A 24,785-nucleotide genomic window follows, 5' to 3' on the forward strand; every position below is an offset into this window, starting at 1 on the left:
CTGGAATCATCTTCAAGTTGCTAAAATACACTAATGACAGCAAAAAGTTTGAGTCTACAACATTTAGTTAAGGTGTGAGAGCCAAAATGAACTTTGTATTGCTTTAAATGCATTTTCAGCCCGATAGTACACTTCAGGTGAAACTGTCAAAATCTTCAAAATGAGCAAAAGCACAATGAAATTAATGCTGGAGTCATCTTCAAGTTGCTAAAATACACTAATGACAGCAAAAAGTTTGAGTCTACAACATTTAGTTAAGGTGTGAGAGCCAAAATGAACTTTGTATTGCTTTAAATGCATTTTCAGCCCGAATGTACACTTCAGGTGAAACTGTCAAATTCTTCAAAATGAGCAAAAGCACAATGAAATTAATGCTGGAAACATCTTCAAGTTGCTAAAATACACTAATGACAGCAACAAGTTTGAGTCTACAACATTTAGTTAAGGTGTGAGAGCCAAAATGAACTTTGTATTGCTGTAAACGCGTTTTCAGCACCTGATTGTACACTTCAGGTGAAACTGTCAAAATATTCAAAATGAGCAAAAGCACAATGAAATTAATGCTGGAATCATCTTCAAGTTGCTAAAATACACTAATGACAGCAAAAAGTTTGAGTCTACAACATTTAGTTAAGGTGTGAGAGCCAAAATGAACTTTGTATTGCTGTAAACGCGTTTTCAGCACCTGATTGTACACTTCAGGTGAAACTGTCAAAATATTCAAAATGAGCAAAAGCACAATGAAATTAATGCTGGAATCATCTTTAAGTTGCTAAAATACACTAATGACAGTAAAAAGTTTAAGTCTACAACATTTAGTTAAGGTGTGAGAGCCAAAATGAACTTTGTATTGCTTTAAATGCATTTTCAGCCCGAATGTACACTTCAGGTGAAACTGTCAAATTCTTCAAAATGAGCAAAAGCACAATGAAATGAATGCTGGAATCATCTTCAAGTTGCTAAAATACACTAATGACAGCAAAAAGTTTGAGTCTACAACATTTAGTTAAGGTGTGAAAGCCTAAATGAACTTTTCATTGCTTTAAACGCGTTTTCAGCCCTTGATTGTACAATTCAGGTGAAACTGTCAAAATCTTCAAAATGAGCAAAAGCACAATGAAATTAATGCTGGAATCATCTTCAAGTTGCTAAAATACACTAATGACAGCAACAAGTTTGAGTCTACAACATTTAGTTAAGGTGTGAGAGCCAAAATTAACTTTGTATTGCTTTAAATGCATTTTCAGCCCGATTGGACACTTCAGGTGAAACTGTCAAAATCTTCAAAATGAGCAAAAGCACAATGAAATTAATGCTGGAATCATCTTCAAGTTGCTAAAATACACTAATGACAGCAAAAAGTTTGAGTCTACAACATTTAGTTAAGGTGTGAGAGCCAAAATTAACTTTGTATTGCTTTAAATGCATTTTCAGCCCGATTGGACACTTCAGGTGAAACTGTCAAAATCTTCAAAATGAGCAAAAGCACCATTAAATTAATGCTGGAATCATCTTCAAGCTGCTAAAATACACTAATGACAGTAACAAGTTTGAGTCTACAACATTTAGTTAAGGTGTGAGAGCCTAAATGATATTTGTATTGCTTTAAACGCATTTTCAGCCCCTGATTGTACACTTCAGGTGAAACGGTCAAAATCTTCAAAATGAGCAAAAGCACAATGAAATTAATGCTGGAATCATCTTCAAGTTGCTAAAATACACTAATGACAGCAAAAAGTTTGAGTCTACAACATTTAGTTAAGGTGTGAGAGCCAAAATTAACTTTGTATTGCTTTAAATGCATTTTCAGCCCGATTGGACACTTCAGGTGAAACTGTCAAAATCTTCAAAATGAGCAAAAGCACAATTAAATTAATGCTGGAATCATCTTCAAGCTGCTAAAATACACTAATGACAGCAAAAAGTTTGAGTCTACAACATTTAGTTAAGTTGTGAGAGCCAAAATTAACTTTGTATTGCTTTAAATGCATTTTCAGCCCGATTGGACACTTCAGGTGAAACTGTCAAAATCTTCAAAATGAGCAAAAGCACAATTAAATTAATGCTGGAATCATCTTCAAGCTGCTAAAATACACTAATGACAGTAACAAGTTTGAGTCTACAACATTTAGTTAAGGTGTGAGAGCCTAAATGAACTTTGTATTGTTTTAAACGCATTTTCAGCCCCTGATTGTACACTTCAGGTGAAACTGTCAAAATCTTCAAAATGAGCAAAAGCACAATGAAATTAATGCTGGAATCATCTTCAAGTTGCTAAAATACACTAATGACAGCAAAAAGTTTGAGTCTACAACATTTAGTTAAGGTGTGAGAGCCAAAATTAACTTTGTATTGCTTTAAATGCATTTTCAGCCCGATTAGACACTTCAGGTGAAACTGTCAAAATCTTCAAAATGAGCAAAAGCACAATTAAATTAATGCTGGAATCATCTTCAAGCTGCTAAAATACACTAATGACAGTAACAAGTTTGAGTCTACAACATTTAGTTAAGGTGTGAGAGCCTAAATGAACTTTGTATTGCTTTAAACGCGTTTTCAGCCCAAGATTGTACACTTCAGGTGAAACTGTCAAAATCTTCAAAATGAGCAAAAGCACAATGAAATTAATGCTGGAATCACCTTCAAGTTGCTAAAATACACTAATGACAGCAAGAAGTTTGAGTCTACAACATTTAGTTATGGTGTGAGAGCCAAAATGAACTTTTTATTGCTGTAAACGCGTTTTCAGCACCTGAATGTACACTTCAGGTGAAACTGTCAAAATCTTCAAAATGAGCAAAAGCACGATGAAATTAATGCTGGAATCATCTTCAAGTTGCTAAAATACACTAATGACAGCAAAAAGTTTGAGTCTACAACATTTAGTTAAGGTGTGAGAGCCAAAATGAACTTTGTATTGCTTTAAATGCATTTTCAGCCCGATAGTACACTTCAGGTGAAACTGTCAAAATCTTCAAAATGAGCAAAAGCACAATGAAATTAATGCTGGAGTCATCTTCAAGTTGCTAAAATACACTAATGACAGCAAAAAGTTTGAGTCTACAACATTTAGTTAAGGTGTGAGAGCCAAAATGAACTTTGTATTGCTTTAAATGCATTTTCAGCCCGAATGTACACTTCAGGTGAAACTGTCAAAATATTCAAAATGAGCAAAAGCACAATGAAATTAATGCTGGAATCATCTTCAAGTTGCTAAAATACACTAATGACAGCAAAAAGTTTGAGTCTACAACATTTAGTTAAGGTGTGAGAGCCAAAATTAACTTTGTATTGCTTTAAATGCATTTTCAGCCCGATTGGACACTTCAGGTGAAACTGTCAAAATCTTCAAAATGAGCAAAAGCACAATTAAATTAATGCTGGAATCATCTTCAAGCTGCTAAAATACACTAATGACAGTAACAAGTTTGAGTCTACAACATTTAGTTAAGGTGTGAGAGCCTAAATGAACTTTGTATTGCTTTAAACGCATTTTCAGCCCCTGATTGTACACTTCAGGTGAAACTGTCAAATTCTTCAAAATGAGCAAAAGCACAATGAAATTAATGCTGGAATCATCTTCAAGTTGCTAAAATACACTAATGACAGCAAAAAGTTTGAGTCTACAACATTTAGTTAAGTTGTGAGAGCCAAAATTAACTTTGTATTGCTTTAAATGCATTTTCAGCCCGATTGGACACTTCAGGTGAAACTGTCAAAATCTTCAAAATGAGCAAAAGCACAATTAAATTAATGCTGGAATCATCTTCAAGCTGCTAAAATACACTAATGACAGTAACAAGTTTGAGTCTACAACATTTAGTTAAGGTGTGAGAGCCTAAATGAACTTTGTATTGTTTTAAACGCATTTTCAGCCCCTGATTGTACACTTCAGGTGAAACTGTCAAAATCTTCAAAATGAGCAAAAGCACAATGAAATTAATGCTGGAATCATCTTCAAGTTGCTAAAATAGACTAATGACAGCAACAAGTTTGAGTCTACAACATTTAGTTAAGGTGTGAGAGCCTAAATGAACTTTGTATTGCTTTAAATGCATTTTCAGCCCGATTGTACACTTCAGGTGAAACTGTCAAAATCTTAAAAATGAGCAAAAGCACAATGAAATTAATGCTGGAATCATCTTCAAGTTGCTAAAATACACTAATGACAGCAAAAAGTTTGAGTCTACAACATTTAGTTAAGGTGTGAGAGCCTAAATGAACTTTGTATTGCTTTAAACGCGTTTTCAGCCCAAGATTGTACACTTCAGGTGAAACTGTCAAAATCTTCAAAATGAGCAAAAGCACAATGAAATTAATGCTGGAATCACCTTCAAGTTGCTAAAATACACTAATGACAGCAAGAAGTTTGAGTCTACAACATTTAGTTATGGTGTGAGAGCCAAAATGAACTTTTTATTGCTGTAAACGCGTTTTCAGCACCTGAATGTACACTTCAGGTGAAACTGTCAAAATCTTCAAAATGAGCAAAAGCACGATGAAATTAATGCTGGAATCATCTTCAAGTTGCTAAAATACACTAATGACAGCAAAAAGTTTGAGTCTATAACATTTAGTTAAGGTGTGAGAGCCAAAATGAACTTTGTATTGCTTTAAATGCATTTTCAGCCCGATAGTACACTTCAGGTGAAACTGTCAAAATCTTCAAAATGAGCAAAAGCACAATGAAATTAATGCTGGAGTCATCTTCAAGTTGCTAAAATACACTAATGACAGCAAAAAGTTTGAGTCTACAACATTTAGTTAAGGTGTGAGAGCCAAAATGAACTTTGTATTGCTTTAAATGCATTTTCAGCCCGAATGTACACTTCAGGTGAAACTGTCAAAATATTCAAAATTAGCAAAAGCACAATGAAATTAATGCTGGAATCATCTTCAAGTTGCTAAAATACACTAATGACAGCAAAAAGTTTGAGTCTACAACATTTAGTTAAGGTGTGAGAGCCAAAATGAACTTTGTATTGCTGTAAACGCGTTTTCAGCACCTGATTGTACACTTCAGGTGAAACTGTCAAAATATTCAAAATTAGCAAAAGCACAATGAAATTAATGCTGGAATCATCTTCAAGTTGCTAAAATACACTAATGACAGCAAAAAGTTTGAGTCTACAACATTTAGTTAAGGTGTGAGAGCCAAAATGAACTTTGTATTGCTGTAAACGCATTTTCAGCACCTGATTGTACACTTCAGGTGAAACTGTCAAAATATTCAAAATGAGCAAAAGCACAATGAAATTAATGCCGGAATCATCTTTAAGTTGCTAAAATACACTAATGACAGTAAAAAGTTTAAGTCTACAACATTTAGTTAAGGTGTGAGAGCCAAAATGAACTTTGTATTGCTTTAAATGCATTTTCAGCCCGAATGTACACTTCAGGTGAAACTGTCAAATTCTTCAAAATGAGCAAAAGCACAATGAAATTAATGCTGGAAACATCTTCAAGTTGCTAAAATACACTAATGACAGCAACAAGTTTGAGTCTACAACATTTAGTTAAGGTGTGAGAGCCAAAATGAACTTTGTATTGCTGTAATCGCGTTTTCAGCACCTGATTGTACACTTCAGGTGAAACTGTCAAAATCTTCAAAATGAGCAAAAGCACAATGAAATGAATGCTGGAATCATCTTCAAGTTGCTAAAATACACTAATGACAGCAACAAGTTTGAGTCTACAACATTTAGTTAAGGTGTGAGAGCCTAAATGAACTTTGTATTGCTTTAAATGCATTTTCATCCCGATTGTACACTTCAGGTGAAACTGTCAAAATCTTAAAAATGAGCAAAAGCACAATGAAATTAATGCTGGAATCATCTTCAAGTTGCTAAAATACACTAATGACAGCAAAAAGTTTGAGTCTACAACATTTAGTTAAGGTGTGAAAGCCTAAATGAACTTTTCATTGCTTTAAACGCGTTTTCAGCCCTTGATTGTACAATTCAGGTGAAACTGTCAAAATCTTCAAAATGAGCAAAAGCACAATGAAATTAATGCTGGAATCATCTTCAAGTTGCTAAAATACACTAATGACAGCAACAAGTTTGAGTCTACAACATTTAGTTAAGGTGTGAGAGCCAAAATGAACTTTGTATTGCTGTAAACGCGTTTTCAGCACCTGATTGTACACTTCAGGTGAAACTGTCAAAATATTCAAAATGAGCAAAAGCACAATGAAATTAATGCTGGAATCATCTTCAAGTTGCTAAAATACACTAATGACAGCAAAAAGTTTGAGTCTACAACATTTAGTTAAGGTGTGAGAGCCAAAATTAACTTTGTATTGCTTTAAATGCATTTTCAGCCCGATTGGACACTTCAGGTGAAACTGTCAAAATCTTCAAAATGAGCAAAAGCACAATTAAATTAATGCTGGAATCATCTTCAAGCTGCTAAAATACACTAATGACAGTAACAAGTTTGAGTCTACAACATTTAGTTAAGGTGTGAGAGCCTAAATGAACTTTGTATTGCTTTAAACGCATTTTCAGCCCCTGATTGTACACTTCAGGTGAAACTGTCAAATTCTTCAAAATGAGCAAAAGCACAATGAAATTAATGCTGGAATCATCTTCAAGTTGCTAAAATACACTAATGACAGCAAAAAGTTTGAGTCTACAACATTTAGTTAAGGTGTGAGAGCCAAAATTAACTTTGTATTGCTTTAAATGCATTTTCAGCCCGATTGGACACTTCAGGTGAAACTGTCAAAATCTTCAAAATGAGCAAAAGCACAATTAAATTAATGCTGGAATCATCTTCAAGCTGCTAAAATACACTAATGACAGTAACAAGTTTGAGTCTACAACATTTAGTTAAGGTGTGAGAGCCTAAATGAACTTTGTATTGCTTTAAACGCATTTTCAGCCCCTGATTGTACACTTCAGGTGAAACTGTCAAATTCTTCAAAATGAGCAAAAGCACAATGAAATTAATGCTGGAATCATCTTCAAGTTGCTAAAATACACTAATGACAGCAAAAAGTTTGAGTCTACAACATTTAGTTAAGTTGTGAGAGCCAAAATTAACTTTGTATTGCTTTAAATGCATTTTCAGCCCGATTGGACACTTCAGGTGAAACTGTCAAAATCTTCAAAATGAGCAAAAGCACAATTAAATTAATGCTGGAATCATCTTCAAGCTGCTAAAATACACTAATGACAGTAACAAGTTTGAGTCTACAACATTTAGTTAAGGTGTGAGAGCCTAAATGAACTTTGTATTGTTTTAAACGCATTTTCAGCCCCTGATTGTACACTTCAGGTGAAACTGTCAAAATCTTCAAAATGAGCAAAAGCACAATGAAATTAATGCTGGAATCATCTTCAAGTTGCTAAAATACACTAATGACAGCAACAAGTTTGAGTCTACAACATTTAGTTAAGGTGTGAGAGCCTAAATGAACTTTGTATTGCTTTAAATGCATTTTCAGCCCGATTGTACACTTCAGGTGAAACTGTCAAAATCTTAAAAATGAGCAAAAGCACAATGAAATTAATGCTGGAATCATCTTCAAGTTGCTAAAATACACTAATGACAGCAAAAAGTTTGAGTCTACAACATTTAGTTAAGGTGTGAGAGCCTAAATGAACTTTGTATTGCTTTAAACGCGTTTTCAGCCCAAGATTGTACACTTCAGGTGAAACTGTCAAAATCTTCAAAATGAGCAAAAGCACAATGAAATTAATGCTGGAATCACCTTCAAGTTGCTAAAATACACTAATGACAGCAAGAAGTTTGAGTCTACAACATTTAGTTATGGTGTGAGAGCCAAAATGAACTTTTTATTGCTGTAAACGCGTTTTCAGCACCTGAATGTACACTTCAGGTGAAACTGTCAAAATCTTCAAAATGAGCAAAAGCACGATGAAATTAATGCTGGAATCATCTTCAAGTTGCTAAAATACACTAATGACAGCAAAAAGTTTGAGTCTACAACATTTAGTTAAGGTGTGAGAGCCAAAATGAACTTTGTATTGCTTTAAATGCATTTTCAGCCCGATAGTACACTTCAGGTGAAACTGTCAAAATCTTCAAAATGAGCAAAAGCACAATGAAATTAATGCTGGAGTCATCTTCAAGTTGCTAAAATACACTAATGACAGCAAAAAGTTTGAGTCTACAACATTTAGTTAAGGTGTGAGAGCCAAAATGAACTTTGTATTGCTTTAAATGCATTTTCAGCCCGAATGTACACTTCAGGTGAAACTGTCAAAATATTCAAAATGAGCAAAAGCACAATGAAATTAATGCTGGAATCATCTTCAAGTTGCTAAAATACACTAATGACAGCAAAAAGTTTGAGTCTACAACATTTAGTTAAGGTGTGAGAGCCAAAATTAACTTTGTATTGCTTTAAATGCATTTTCAGCCCGATTGGACACTTCAGGTGAAACTGTCAAAATCTTCAAAATGAGCAAAAGCACAATTAAATTAATGCTGGAATCATCTTCAAGCTGCTAAAATACACTAATGACAGTAACACGTTTGAGTCTACAACATTTAGTTAAGGTGTGAGAGCCTAAATGAACTTTGTATTGCTTTAAACGCATTTTCAGCCCCTGATTGTACACTTCAGGTGAAACTGTCAAATTCTTCAAAATGAGCAAAAGCACAATGAAATTAATGCTGGAATCATCTTCAAGTTGCTAAAATACACTAATGACAGCAAAAAGTTTGAGTCTACAACATTTAGTTAAGGTGTGAGAGCCAAAATTAACTTTGTATTGCTTTAAATGCATTTTCAGCCCGATTGGACACTTCAGGTGAAACTGTCAAAATCTTCAAAATGAGCAAAAGCACAATTAAATTAATGCTGGAATCATCTTCAAGCTGCTAAAATACACTAATGACAGTAACAAGTTTGAGTCTACAACATTTAGTTAAGGTGTGAGAGCCTAAATGAACTTTGTATTGCTTTAAACGCATTTTCAGCCCCTGATTGTACACTTCAGGTGAAACTGTCAAATTCTTCAAAATGAGCAAAAGCACAATGAAATTAATGCTGGAATCATCTTCAAGTTGCTAAAATACACTAATGACAGCAAAAAGTTTGAGTCTACAACATTTAGTTAAGTTGTGAGAGCCAAAATTAACTTTGTATTGCTTTAAATGCATTTTCAGCCCGATTGGACACTTCAGGTGAAACTGTCAAAATCTTCAAAATGAGCAAAAGCACAATTAAATTAATGCTGGAATCATCTTCAAGCTGCTAAAATACACTAATGACAGTAACAAGTTTGAGTCTACAACATTTAGTTAAGGTGTGAGAGCCTAAATGAACTTTGTATTGTTTTAAACGCATTTTCAGCCCCTGATTGTACACTTCAGGTGAAACTGTCAAAATCTTCAAAATGAGCAAAAGCACAATGAAATTAATGCTGGAATCATCTTCAAGTTGCTAAAATACACTAATGACAGCAACAAGTTTGAGTCTACAACATTTAGTTAAGGTGTGAGAGCCTAAATGAACTTTGTATTGCTTTAAATGCATTTTCAGCCCGATTGTACACTTCAGGTGAAACTGTCAAAATCTTAAAAATGAGCAAAAGCACAATGAAATTAATGCTGGAATCATCTTCAAGTTGCTAAAATACACTAATGACAGCAAAAAGTTTGAGTCTACAACATTTAGTTAAGGTGTGAGAGCCTAAATGAACTTTGTATTGCTTTAAACGCGTTTTCAGCCCAAGATTGTACACTTCAGGTGAAACTGTCAAAATCTTCAAAATGAGCAAAAGCACAATGAAATTAATGCTGGAATCACCTTCAAGTTGCTAAAATACACTAATGACAGCAAGAAGTTTGAGTCTACAACATTTAGTTATGGTGTGAGAGCCAAAATGAACTTTTTATTGCTGTAAACGCGTTTTCAGCACCTGAATGTACACTTCAGGTGAAACTGTCAAAATCTTCAAAATGAGCAAAAGCACGATGAAATTAATGCTGGAATCATCTTCAAGTTGCTAAAATACACTAATGACAGCAAAAAGTTTGAGTCTACAACATTTAGTTAAGGTGTGAGAGCCAAAATGAACTTTGTATTGCTTTAAATGCATTTTCAGCCCGATAGTACACTTCAGGTGAAACTGTCAAAATCTTCAAAATGAGCAAAAGCACAATGAAATTAATGCTGGAGTCATCTTCAAGTTGCTAAAATACACTAATGACAGCAAAAAGTTTGAGTCTACAACATTTAGTTAAGGTGTGAGAGCCAAAATGAACTTTGTATTGCTTTAAATGCATTTTCAGCCCGAATGTACACTTCAGGTGAAACTGTCAAAATATTCAAAATTAGCAAAAGCACAATGAAATTAATGCTGGAATCATCTTCAAGTTGCTAAAATACACTAATGACAGCAAAAAGTTTGAGTCTACAACATTTAGTTAAGGTGTGAGAGCCAAAATGAACTTTGTATTGCTGTAAACGCGTTTTCAGCACCTGATTGTACACTTCAGGTGAAACTGTCAAAATATTCAAAATTAGCAAAAGCACAATGAAATTAATGCTGGAATCATCTTCAAGTTGCTAAAATACACTAATGACAGCAAAAAGTTTGAGTCTACAACATTTAGTTAAGGTGTGAGAGCCAAAATGAACTTTGTATTGCTGTAAACGCATTTTCAGCACCTGATTGTACACTTCAGGTGAAACTGTCAAAATATTCAAAATGAGCAAAAGCACAATGAAATTAATGCCGGAATCATCTTTAAGTTGCTAAAATACACTAATGACAGTAAAAAGTTTAAGTCTACAACATTTAGTTAAGGTGTGAGAGCCAAAATGAACTTTGTATTGCTTTAAATGCATTTTCAGCCCGAATGTACACTTCAGGTGAAACTGTCAAATTCTTCAAAATGAGCAAAAGCACAATGAAATTAATTCTGGAAACATCTTCAAGTTGCTAAAATACACTAATGACAGCAACAAGTTTGAGTCTACAACATTTAGTTAAGGTGTGAGAGCCAAAATGAACTTTGTATTGCTGTAATCGCGTTTTCAGCACCTGATTGTACACTTCAGGTGAAACTGTCAAAATCTTCAAAATGAGCAAAAGCACAATGAAATGAATGCTGGAATCATCTTCAAGTTGCTAAAATACACTAATGACAGCAACAAGTTTGAGTCTACAACATTTAGTTAAGGTGTGAGAGCCTAAATGAACTTTGTATTGCTTTAAATGCATTTTCATCCCAGTTGTACACTTCAGGTGAAACTGTCAAAATCTTAAAAATGAGCAAAAGCACAATGAAATTAATGCTGGAATCATCTTCAAGTTGCTAAAATACACTAATGACAGCAAAAAGTTTGAGTCTACAACATTTAGTTAAGGTGTGAGAGCCTAAATGAACTTTTCATTGCTTTAAACGCGTTTTCAGCCCTTGATTGTACAATTCAGGTGAAACTGTCAAAATCTTCAAAATGAGCAAAAGCACAATGAAATTAATGCTGGAATCATCTTCAAGTTGCTAAAATACACTAATGACAGCAACAAGTTTGAGTCTACAACATTTAGTTAAGGTGTGAGAGCCAAAATGAACTTTGTATTGCTGTAAACGCGTTTTCAGCACCTGATTGTACACTTCAGGTGAAACTGTCAAAATATTCAAAATGAGCAAAAGCACAATGAAATTAATGCTGGAATCATCTTCAAGTTGCTAAAATACACTAATGACAGCAAAAAGTTTGAGTCTACAACATTTAGTTAAGGTGTGAGAGCCAAAATTAACTTTGTATTGCTTTAAATGCATTTTCAGCCCGATTGGACACTTCAGGTGAAACTGTCAAAATCTTCAAAATGAGCAAAAGCACAATTAAATTAATGCTGGAATCATCTTCAAGCTGCTAAAATACACTAATGACAGTAACAAGTTTGAGTCTACAACATTTAGTTAAGGTGTGAGAGCCTAAATGAACTTTGTATTGCTTTAAACGCATTTTCAGCCCCTGATTGTACACTTCAGGTGAAACTGTCAAATTCTTCAAAATGAGCAAAAGCACAATGAAATTAATGCTGGAATCATCTTCAAGTTGCTAAAATACACTAATGACAGCAAAAAGTTTGAGTCTACAACATTTAGTTAAGGTGTGAGAGCCAAAATTAACTTTGTATTGCTTTAAATGCATTTTCAGCCCGATTGGACACTTCAGGTGAAACTGTCAAAATCTTCAAAATGAGCAAAAGCACAATTAAATTAATGCTGGAATCATCTTCAAGCTGCTAAAATACACTAATGACAGTAACAAGTTTGAGTCTACAACATTTAGTTAAGGTGTGAGAGCCTAAATGAACTTTGTATTGCTTTAAACGCATTTTCAGCCCCTGATTGTACACTTCAGGTGAAACTGTCAAAATCTTCAAAATGAGCAAAAGCACAATGAAATGAATGCTGGAATCATCTTCAAGTTGCTAAAATACACTAATGACAGCAACAAGTTTGAGTCTACAACATTTAGTTAAGGTGTGAGAGCCTAAATTAACTTTGTATTGCTTTAAATGCATTTTCAGCCCGATTGTACACTTCAGGTGAAACTGTCAAAATCTTAAAAATGAGCAAAAGCACAATGAAATTAATGCTGGAATCATCTTCAAGTTGCTAAAATACACTAATGACAGCAAAAAGTTTGAGTCTACAACATTTAGTTAAGGTGTGAGAGCCTAAATGAACTTTGTATTGCTTTAAACGCGTTTTCAGCCCAAGATTGTACACTTCAGGTGAAACTGTCAAAATCTTCAAAATGAGCAAAAGCACAATGAAATTAATGCTGGAATCACCTTCAAGTTGCTAAAATACACTAATGACAGCAAGAAGTTTGAGTCTACAACATTTAGTTATGGTGTGAGAGCCAAAATGAACTTTTTATTGCTGTAAACGCGTTTTCAGCACCTGAATGTACACTTCAGGTGAAACTGTCAAAATCTTCAAAATGAGCAAAAGCACGATGAAATTAATGCTGGAATCATCTTCAAGTTGCTAAAATACACTAATGACAGCAAAAAGTTTGAGTCTACAACATTTAGTTAAGGTGTGAGAGCCAAAATGAACTTTGTATTGCTTTAAATGCATTTTCAGCCCGATAGTACACTTCAGGTGAAACTGTCAAAATCTTCAAAATGAGCAAAAGCACAATGAAATTAATGCTGGAGTCATCTTCAAGTTGCTAAAATACACTAATGACAGCAAAAAGTTTGAGTCTACAACATTTAGTTAAGGTGTGAGAGCCAAAATGAACTTTGTATTGCTTTAAATGCATTTTCAGCCCGAATGTACACTTCAGGTGAAACTGTCAAATTCTTCAAAATGAGCAAAAGCACATTGAAATTAATGCTGGAAACATCTTTAAGTTGCTAAAATACACTAATGACAGCAACAAGTTTGAGTCTACAACATTTAGTTAAGGTGTGAGAGCCAAAATGAACTTTGTATTGCTGTAAACGCGTTTTCAGCACCTGATTGTACACTTCAGGTGAAACTGTCAAAATATTCAAAATGAGCAAAAGCACAATGAAATTAATGCTGGAATCATCTTCAAGTTGCTAAAATACACTAATGACAGCAAAAAGTTTGAGTCTACAACATTTAGTTAAGGTGTGAGAGCCAAAATGAACTTTGTATTGCTTTAAATGCATTTTCAGCCCGAATGTACACTTCAGGTGAAACTGTCAAATTCTTCAAAATGAGCAAAAGCACAATGAAATTAATGCTGGAAACATCTTCAAGTTGCTAAAATACACTAATGACAGCAACAAGTTTGAGTCTACAACATTTAGTTAAGGTGTGAGAGCCAAAATGAACTTTGTATTGCTGTAATCGCGTTTTCAGCACCTGATTGTACACTTCAGGTGAAACTGTCAAAATTTTCAAAATGAGAAAAAGCACAATGAAATGAATGCTGGAATCATCTTCAAGTTGCTAAAATACACTAATGACAGCAACAAGTTTGAGTCTACAACATTTAGTTAAGGTGTGAGAGCCTAAATGAACTTTGTATTGCTTTAAATGCATTTTCATCCCGATTGTACACTTCAGGTGAAACTGTCAAAATCTTAAAAATGAGCAAAAGCACAATGAAATTAATGCTGGAATCATCTTCAAGTTGCTAAAATACACTAATGACAGCAAAAAGTTTGAGTCTACAACATTTAGTTAAGGTGTGAGAGCCAAAATTAACTTTGTATTGCTTTAAATGCATTTTCAGCCCGATTGGACACTTCAGGTGAAACTGTCAAAATCTTCAAAATGAGCAAAAGCACAATTAAATTAATGCTGGAATCATCTTCAAGCTGCTAAAATACACTAATGACAGTAACAAGTTTGAGTCTACAACATTTAGTTAAGGTGTGAGAGCCTAAATGAACTTTGTATTGCTTTAAACGCATTTTCAGCCCCTGATTGTACACTTCAGGTGAAACTGTCAAATTCTTCAAAATGAGCAAAAGCACAATGAAATTAATGCTGGAATCATCTTCAAGTTGCTAAAATACACTAATGACAGCAAAAAGTTTGAGTCTACAACATTTAGTTAAGGTGTGAGAGCCAAAATTAACTTTGTATTGCTTTAAATGCATTTTCAGCCCGATTGGACACTTCAGGTGAAACTGTCAAAATCTTCAAAATGAGCAAAAGCACAATTAAATTAATTCTGGAATCATCTTCAAGCTGCTAAAATACACTAATGACAGTAACAAGTTTGAGTCTACAACATTTAGTTAAGGTGTGAGAGCCTAAATGAACTTTGTATTGCTTTAAACGCATTTTCAGCCCCTGATTGTACACTTCAGGTGAAACTGTCAAAATCTTCAAAATGAGCAAAAGCACAATGAAATGAATGCTGGAATCATCTTCAAGTTGCTAAAATACACTAATGACAGCAACAAGTTTGAGTCTACAACATTTAGTTAAGGTGTGAGAGCCTAAATTAACTTTGTATTGCTTTAAATGCATTTTCAGCCCGATTGTACACTTCAGGTGAAACTGTCAAAATCTTAAAAATGAGCAAAAGCACAATGAAATTAATGCTGGAATCATCTTCAAGTTGCTAAAATACACTAATGACAGCAAAAAGTTTGAGTCTACAACATTTAGTTAAGGTGTGAGAGCCTAAATGAACTTTGTATTGCTTTAAACGCGTTTTCAGCCCAAGATTGTACACTTCAGGTGAAACTGTCAAAATCTTCAAAATGAGCAAAAGCACAATGAAATTAATGCTGGAATCACCTTCAAGTTGCTAAAATACACTAATGACAGCAAGAAGTTTGAGTCTACAACATTTAGTTATGGTGTGAGAGCCAAAATGAACTTTTTATTGCTGTAAACGCGTTTTCAGCACCTGAATGTACACTTCAGGTGAAACTGTCAAAATCTTCAAAATGAGCAAAAGCACGATGAAATTAATGCTGGAATCATCTTCAAGTTGCTAAAATACACTAATGACAGCAAAAAGTTTGAGTCTACAACATTTAGTTAAGGTGTGAGAGCCAAAATGAACTTTGTATTGCTTTAAATGCATTTTCAGCCCGATAGTACACTTCAGGTGAAACTGTCAAAATCTTCAAAATGAGCAAAAGCACAATGAAATTAATGCTGGAGTCATCTTCAAGTTGCTAAAATACACTAATGACAGCAAAAAGTTTGAGTCTACAACATTTAGTTAAGGTGTGAGAGCCAAAATGAACTTTGTATTGCTTTAAATGCATTTTCAGCCCGAATGTACACTTCAGGTGAAACTGTCAAATTCTTCAAAATGAGCAAAAGCACATTGAAATTAATGCTGGAAACATCTTCAAGTTGCTAAAATACACTAATGACAGCAACAAGTTTGAGTCTACAACATTTAGTTAAGGTGTGAGAGCCAAAATGAACTTTGTATTGCTGTAAACGCGTTTTCAGCACCTGATTGTACACTTCAGGTGAAACTGTCAAAATATTCAAAATGAGCAAAAGCACAATGAAATTAATGCTGGAATCATCTTCAAGTTGCTAAAATACACTAATGACAGCAAAAAGTTTGAGTCTACAACATTTAGTTAAGGTGTGAGAGCCAAAATGAACTTTGTATTGCTGTAAACGCGTTTTCAGCACCTGATTGTACACTTCAGGTGAAACTGTCAAAATATTCAAAATGAGCAAAAGCACAATGAAATTAATGCTGGAATCATCTTTAAGTTGCTAAAATACACTAATGACAGTAAAAAGTTTAAGTCTACAACATTTAGTTAAGGTGTGAGAGCCAAAATGAACTTTGTATTGCTTTAAATGCATTTTCAGCCCGAATGTACACTTCAGGTGAAACTGTCAAATTCTTCAAAATGAGCAAAAGCACAATGAAATTAATGCTGGAAACATCTTCAAGTTGCTAAAATACACTAATGACAGCAACAAGTTTGAGTCTACATCATTTAGTTAAGGTGTGAGAGCCAAAATGAACTTTGTATTGCTGTAATCGCGTTTTCAGCACCTGATTGTACACTTCAGGTGAAACTGTCAAAATCTTCAAAACGAGCAAAAGCACAATGAAATGAATGCTGGAATCATCTTCAAGTTGCTAAAATACACTAATGACAGCAACAAGTTTGAGTCTACAACATTTAGTTAAGGTGTGAGAGCCAAAATGAACTTTGTATTGCTGTAATCGCGTTTTCAGCACCTGATTGTACACTTCAGGTGAAACTGTCAAAATCTTCAAAATGAGCAAAAGCACAATGAAATGAATGCTGGAATCATCTTCAAGTTGCTAAAATACACTAATGACAGCAACAAGTTTGAGTCTACAACATTTAGTTAAGGTGTGAGAGCCTAAATGAACTTTGTATTGCTTTAAATGCATTTTCAGCCCGATTGTACACTTCAGGTGAAACTGTCAAAATCTTAAAAATGAGCAAAAGCACAATGAAATTAATGCTGGAATCATCTTCAAGTTGCTAAAATACACTAATGACAGCAAAAAGTTTGAGTCTACAACATTTAGTTAAGGTGTGAGAGCCTAAATGAACTTTGTATTGCTTTAAACGGCGTTTTCAGCCCAAGATTGTACACTTCAGGTGAAACTGTCAAAATCTTCAAAATGAGCAAAAGCACGATGAAATTAATGCTGGAATCATCTTCAAGTTGCTAAAATACACTAATGACAGCAAAAAGTTTGAGTCTACAACATTTAGTTAAGGTGTGAGAGCCAAAATGAACTTTGTATTGCTTTAAATGCATTTTCAGCCCGATAGTACACTTCAGGTGAAACTGTCAAAATCTTCAAAATGAGCAAAAGCACAATGAAATTAATGCTGGAGTCATCTTCAAGTTGCTAAAATACACTAATGACAGCAAAAAGTTTGAGTCTACAACATTTAGTTAAGGTGTGAGAGCCAAAATGAACTTTGTATTGCTTTAAATGCATTTTCAGCCCGAATGTACACTTCAGGTGAAACTGTCAAAATATTCAAAATTAGCAAAAGCACAATGAAATTAATGCTGGAATCATCTTCAAGTTGCTAAAATACACTAATGACAGCAAAAAGTTTGAGTCTACAACATTTAGTTAAGGTGTGAGAGCCAAAATGAACTTTGTATTGCTGTAAACGCGTTTTCAGCACCTGATTGTACACTTCAGGTGAAACTGTCAAAATATTCAAAATTAGCAAAAGCACAATGAAATTAATGCTGGAATCATCTTCAAGTTGCTAAAATACACTAATGACAGCAAAAAGTTTGAGTCTACAACATTTAGTTAAGGTGTGAGAGCCAAAATGAACTTTGTATTGCTGTAAACGCATTTTCAGCACCTGATTGTACACTTCAGGTGAAACTGTCAAAATATTCAAAATGAGCAAAAGCACAATGAAATTAATGCTGGAATCATCTTTAAGTTGCTAAAATACACTAATGACAGTAAAAAGTTTAAGTCTACAACATTTAGTTAAGGTGTGAGAGCCAAAATGAACTTTGTATTGCTTTAAATGCATTTTCAGCCCGAATGTACACTTCAGGTGAAACTGTCAAATTCTTCAAAATGAGCAAAAGCACAATGAAATTAATGCTGGAAACATCTTCAAGTTGCTAAAATACACTAATGACAGCAACAAGTTTGAGTCTACAACATTTAGTTAAGGTGTGAGAGCCAAAATGAACTTTGTATTGCTGTAATCGCGTTTTCAGCACCTGATTGTACACTTCAGGTGAAACTGTCAAAATCTTCAAAATGAGCAAAAGCACAATGAAATGAATGCTGGAATCATCTTCAAGTTGCTAAAATACACTAATGACAGCAACAAGTTTGAGTGTACAACATTTAGTTAAGGTGTGAGAGCCTAAATGAACTTTGTATTGCTTTAAATGCATTTTCAGCCCGATTGTACACTTCAGGTGAAACTGTCAAAATCTTAAAAATGAGCAAAAGCACAATGAAATTAATGCTGGAATCATCTTCAAGTTGCTAAAATACACTAATGACAGCAAAAAGTTTGAGTCTACAACATTTAGTTAAGGTGTGAAAGCCTAAATGAACTTTTCATTGCTTTAAACGCGTTTTCAGCCCTTGATTGTACAATTCAGGTGAAACTGTCAAAATCTTCAAAATGAGCAAAAGCACAATGAAATTAATGCTGGAATCATCTTCAAGTTGCTAAAATACACTAATGACAGCAACAAGTTTGAGTCTACAACATTTAGTTAAGGTGTGAGAGCCAAAATGAACTTTGTATTGCTGTAAACGCGTTTTCAGCACGTGATTGTACACTTCAGGTGAAACTGTCAAAATATTCAAAATGAGCAAAAGCACAATGAAATTAATGCTGGAATCATCTTCAAGTTGCTAAAATACACTAATGACAGCAAAAAATTTGAGTCTACAACATTTAGTTAAGGTGTGAGAGCCAAAATTAACTTTGTATTGCTTTAAATGCATTTTCAGCCCGATTGGACACTTCAGGTGAAACTGTCAAAATCTTCAAAATGAGCAAAAGCACAATGAAATTAATGCTGGAATCATCTTCAAGTTGCTAAAATACACTAATGACAGCAAAAAGTTTGAGTCTACAACATTTAGTTAAGGTGTGAGAGCCAAAATTAACTTTGTATTGCTTTAAATGCATTTTCAGCCCGATTGGACACTTCAGGTGAAAGTGTCAAAATCTTCAAAATGAGCAAAAGCACAATTAAATTAATGCTGGAATCATCTTCAAGCTGCTAAAATACACTAATGACAGTAACAAGTTTGAGTCTACAACATTTAGTTAAGGTGTGAGAGCCTAAATGAACTTTGTATTGCTTTAAATGCATTTTCAGCCCGATTGTACACTTCAGGTGAAACTGTCAAAATCTTAAAAATGAGCAAAAGCACAATGAAATTAATGCTGGAATCATCTTCAAGTTGCTAAAATACACTAATGACAGCAAAAAGTTTGAGTCTACAACATTTAGTTAAGGTGTGAGAGCCTAAATTAACTTTGTATTGCTTTAAACGCGTTTTCAGCCCAAGATTGTACACTTCAGGTGAAACTGTCAAAATCTTCAAAATGAGCAAAAGCACAATGAAATTAATGCTGGAATCACCTTCAAGTTGCTAAAATACACTAATGACAGCAAGAAGTTTGAGTCTACAACATTTAGTTATGGTGTGAGAGCCAAAATGAACTTTTTATTGCTGTAAACGCGTTTTCAGCACCTGAATGTACACATCAGGTGAAACTGTCAAAATCTTCAAAATGAGCAAAAGCACGATGAAATTAATGCTGGAATCATCTTCAAGTTGCTAAAATACACTAATGACAGCAAAAAGTTTGAGTCTACAACATTTAGTTAAGGTGTGAGAGCCAAAATGAACTTTGTATTGCTTTAAATGCATTTTCAGCCCGAATGTACACTTCAGGTGAAACTGTCAAATTCTTCAAAATGAGCAAAAGCACATTGAAATTAATGCTGGAAACATCTTCAAGTTGCTAAAATACACTAATGACAGCAACAAGTTTGAGTCTACAACATTTAGTTAAGGTGTGAGAGCCAAAATGAACTTTGTATTGCTGTAAACGCGTTTTCAGCACCTGATTGTACACTTCAGGTGAAACTGTCAAAATATTCAAAATGAGCAAAAGCACAATGAAATTAATGCTGGAATCATCTTCAAGTTGCTAAAATACACTAATGACAGCAAAAAGTTTGAGTCTACAACATTTAGTTAAGGTGTGAGAGCCAAAATGAACTTTGTATTGCTGTAAACGCGTTTTCAGCACCTGATTGTACACTTCAGGTGAAACTGTCAAAATATTCAAAATGAGCAAAAGCACAATGAAATTAATGCTGGAATCATCTTTAAGTTGCTAAAATACACTAATGACAGTAAAAAGTTTAAGTCTACAACATTTAGTTAAGGTGTGAGAGCCAAAATGAACTTTGTATTGCTTTAAATGCATTTTCAGCCCGAATGTACACTTCAGGTGAAACTGTCAAATTCTTCAAAATGAGCAAAAGCACAATGAAATTAATGCTGGAAACATCTTCAAGTTGCTAAAATACACTAATGACAGCAACAAGTTTGAGTCTACATCATTTAGTTAAGGTGCGAGAGCCAAAATGAACTTTGTATTGCTGTAAACGCGTTTTCAGCACCTGATTGTACACTTCAGATGAAACTGTCAAAATATTCAAAATTAGCAAAAGCACAATGAAATTAACGCTGGAATCATCTTCAAGTTGCTAAAATACACTAATGACAGCAAAAAGTTTGAGTCTACAACATTTAGTTAAGGTGTGAGAGCCAAAATGAACTTTGTATTGCTGTAAACGCGTTTTCAGCACCTGATTGTACACTTCAGGTGAAACTGTCAAAATATTCAAAATGAGCAAAAGCACAATGAAATTAATGCTGGAATCATCTTCAAGCTGCTAAAATACACTAATGACAGTAACAAGTTTGAGTCTACAACATTTAGTTAAGGTGTGAGAGCCTAAATGAACTTTGTATTGCTTTAAACGCATTTTCAGCCCCTGATTGTACACTTCAGGTGAAACTGTCAAATTCTTCAAAATGAGCAAAAGCACAATGAAATTAATGCTGGAATCATCTTCAAGTTGCTAAAATACACTAATGACAGCAAAAAGTTTGAGTCTACAACATTTAGTTAAGGTGTGAGAGCCAAAATTAACTTTGTATTGCTTTAAATGCATTTTCAGCCCGATTGGACACTTCAGGTGAAAGTGTCAAAATCTTCAAAATGAGCAAAAGCACAATTAAATTAATGCTGGAATCATCTTCAAGCTGCTAAAATACACTAATGACAGTAACAAGTTTGAGTCTACAACATTTAGTTAAGGTGTGAGAGCCTAAATGAACTTTGTATTGCTTTAAATGCATTTTCAGCCCGATTGTACACTTCAGGTGAAACTGTCAAAATCTTAAAAATGAGCAAAAGCACAATGAAATTAATGCTGGAATCATCTTCAAGTTGCTAAAATACACTAATGACAGCAAGAAGTTTGAGTCTACAACATTTAGTTATGGTGTGAGAGCCAAAATGAACTTTTTATTGCTGTAAACGCGTTTTCAGCACCTGAATGTACACTTCAGGTGAAACTGTCAAAATCTTCAAAATGAGCAAAAGCACGATGAAATTAATGCTGGAATCATCTTCAAGTTGCTAAAATACACTAATGACAGCAAAAAGTTTGAGTCTACAACATTTAGTTAAGGTGTGAGAGCCAAAATGAACTTTGTATTGCTTTAAATGCATTTTCAGCCCGATAGTACACTTCAGGTGAAACTGTCAAAATCTTCAAAATGAGCAAAAGCACAATGAAATTAATGCTGGAGTCATCTTCAAGTTGCTAAAATACACTAATGACAGCAACAAGTTTGAGTCTACAACATTTAGTTAAGGTGTGAGAGCCAAAATGAACTTTGTATTGCTGTAAACGCGTTTTCAGCACCTGATTGTACACTTCAGGTGAAACTGTCAAAATATTCAAAATGAGCAAAAGCACAATGAAATTAATGCTGGAATCATCTTCAAGTTGCTAAAATACACTAATGACAGCAAAAAGTTTGAGTCTACAACATTTAGTTAAGGTGTGAGAGCCAAAATGAACTTTGTATTGCTGTAAACGCGTTTTCAGCACCTGATTGTACACTTCAGGTGAAACTGTCAAAATATTCAAAATGAGCAAAAGCACAATGAAATTAATGCTGGAATCATCTTTAAGTTGCTAAAATACACTAATGACAGTAAAAAGTTTAAGTCTACAACATTTAGTTAAGGTGTGAGAGCCAAAATGAACTTTGTATTGCTTTAAATGCATTTTCAGCCCGAATGTACACTTCAGGTGAAACTGTCAAATTCTTCAAAATGAGCAAAAGCACAATGAAATTAATGCTGGAAACATCTTCAAGTTGCTAAAATACACTAATGACAGCAACAAGTTTGAGTCTACAACATTTAGTTAAGGTGTGAGAGCCAAAATGAACTTTGTATTGCTGTAAACGCGTTTTCAGCACCTGATTGTACACTTCAGATGAAACTGTCAAAATATTCAAAATTAGCAAAAGCACAATGAAATTAATGCTGGAATCATCTTCAAGTTGCTAAAATACACTAATGACAGCAAAAAGTTTGAGTCTACAACATTTAGTTAAGGTGTGAGAGCCAAAATGAACTTTGTATTGCTGTAAACGCGTTTTCAGCACCTGATTGTACACTTCAGGTGAAACTGTCAAAATATTCAAAATGAGCAAAAGCACAATGAAATTAATGCTGGAATCATCTTCAAGCTGCTAAAATACACTAATGACAGTAACAAGTTTGAGTCTACAACATTTAGTTAAGGTGTGAGAGCCTAAATGAACTTTGTATTGCTTTAAACGCATTTTCAGCCCCTGATTGTACACTTCAGGTGAAACTGTCAAATTCTTCAAAATGAGCAAAAGCACAATGAAATTAATGCTGGAATCATCTTCAAGTTGCTAAAATACACTAATGACAGCAAAAAGTTTGAGTCTACAACATTTAGTTAAGGTGTGAGAGCCAAAATTAACTTTGTATTGCTTTAAATGCATTTTCAGCCCGATTTGACACTTCAGGTGAAAGTGTCAAAATCTTCAAAATGAGCAAAAGCACAATTAAATTAATGCTGGAATCATCTTCAAGCTGCTAAAATACACTAATGACAGTAACAAGTTTGAGTCTACAACATTTAGTTAAGGTGTGAGAGCCTAAATGAACTTTGTATTGCTTTAAATGCATTTTCAGCCCGATTGTACACTTCAGGTGAAACTGTCAAAATCTTAAAAATGAGCAAAAGCACAATGAAATTAATGCTGGAATCATCTTCAAGTTGCTAAAATACACTAATGACAGCAAGAAGTTTGAGTCTACAACATTTAGTTATGGTGTGAGAGCCAAAATGAACTTTTTATTGCTGTAAACGCGTTTTCAGCACCTGAATGTACACTTCAGGTGAAACTGTCAAAATCTTCAAAATGAGCAAAAGCACGATGAAATTAATGCTGGAATCATCTTCAAGTTGCTAAAATACACTAATGACAGCAAAAAGTTTGAGTCTACAACATTTAGTTAAGGTGTGAGAGCCAAAATGAACTTTGTATTGCTTTAAATGCATTTTCAGCCCGATAGTACACTTCAGGTGAAACTGTCAAAATCTTCAAAATGAGCAAAAGCACAATGAAATTAATGCTGGAGTCATCTTCAAGTTGCTAAAATACACTAATGACAGCAAAAAGTTTGAGTCTACAACATTTAGTTAAGGTGTGAGAGCCAAAATGAACTTTGTATTGCTTTAAATGCATTTTCAGCCCGAATGTACACTTCAGGTGAAACTGTCAAATTCTTCAAAATGAGCAAAAGCACATTGAAATTAATGCTGGAAACATCTTCAAGTTGCTAAAATACACTAATGACAGCAACAAGTTTGAGTCTACAACATTTAGTTAAGGTGTGAGAGCCAAAATGAACTTTGTATTGCTGTAAACGCGTTTTCAGCACCTGATTGTACACTTCAGGTGAAACTGTCAAAATATTCAAAATGAGCAAAAGCACAATGAAATTAATGCTGGAATCATCTTCAAGTTGCTAAAATACACTAATGACAGCAAAAAGTTTGAGTCTACAACATTTAGTTAAGGTGTGAGAGCCAAAATGAACTTTGTATTGCTGTAAACGCGTTTTCAGCACCTGATTGTACACTTCAGGTGAAACTGTCAAAATATTCAAAATGAGCAAAAGCACAATGAAATTAATGCTGGAATCATCTTTAAGTTGCTAAAATACACTAATGACAGTAAAAAGTTTAAGTCTACAACATTTAGTTAAGGTGTGAGAGCCAAAATGAACTTTGTATTGCTTTAAATGCATTTTCAGCCCGAATGTACACTTCAGGTGAAACTGTCAAATTCTTCAAAATGAGCAAAAGCACAATGAAATTAATGCTGGAAACATCTTCAAGTTGCTAAAATACACTAATGACAGCAACAAGTTTGAGTCTACATCATTTAGTTAAGGTGTGAGAGCCAAAATGAACTTTGTATTGCTGTAATCGCGTTTTCAGCACCTGATTGTACACTTCAGGTGAAACTGTCAAAATCTTCAAAACGAGCAAAAGCACAATGAAATGAATGCTGGAATCATCTTCAAGTTGCTAAAATACACTAATGACAGCAACAAGTTTGAGTCTACAACATTTAGTTAAGGTGTGAGAGCCAAAATGAACTTTGTATTGCTGTAATCGCGTTTTCAGCACCTGATTGTACACTTCAGGTGAAACTGTCA

Source organism: Leptonotus elevatus, unplaced genomic scaffold, assembly GCF_054856555.1.
Source record: "Leptonotus elevatus isolate MCC_2025b unplaced genomic scaffold, RoL_Lele_1.0 HiC_scaffold_23, whole genome shotgun sequence".
NCBI lineage: Eukaryota > Metazoa > Chordata > Actinopteri > Syngnathiformes > Syngnathidae > Leptonotus > Leptonotus elevatus.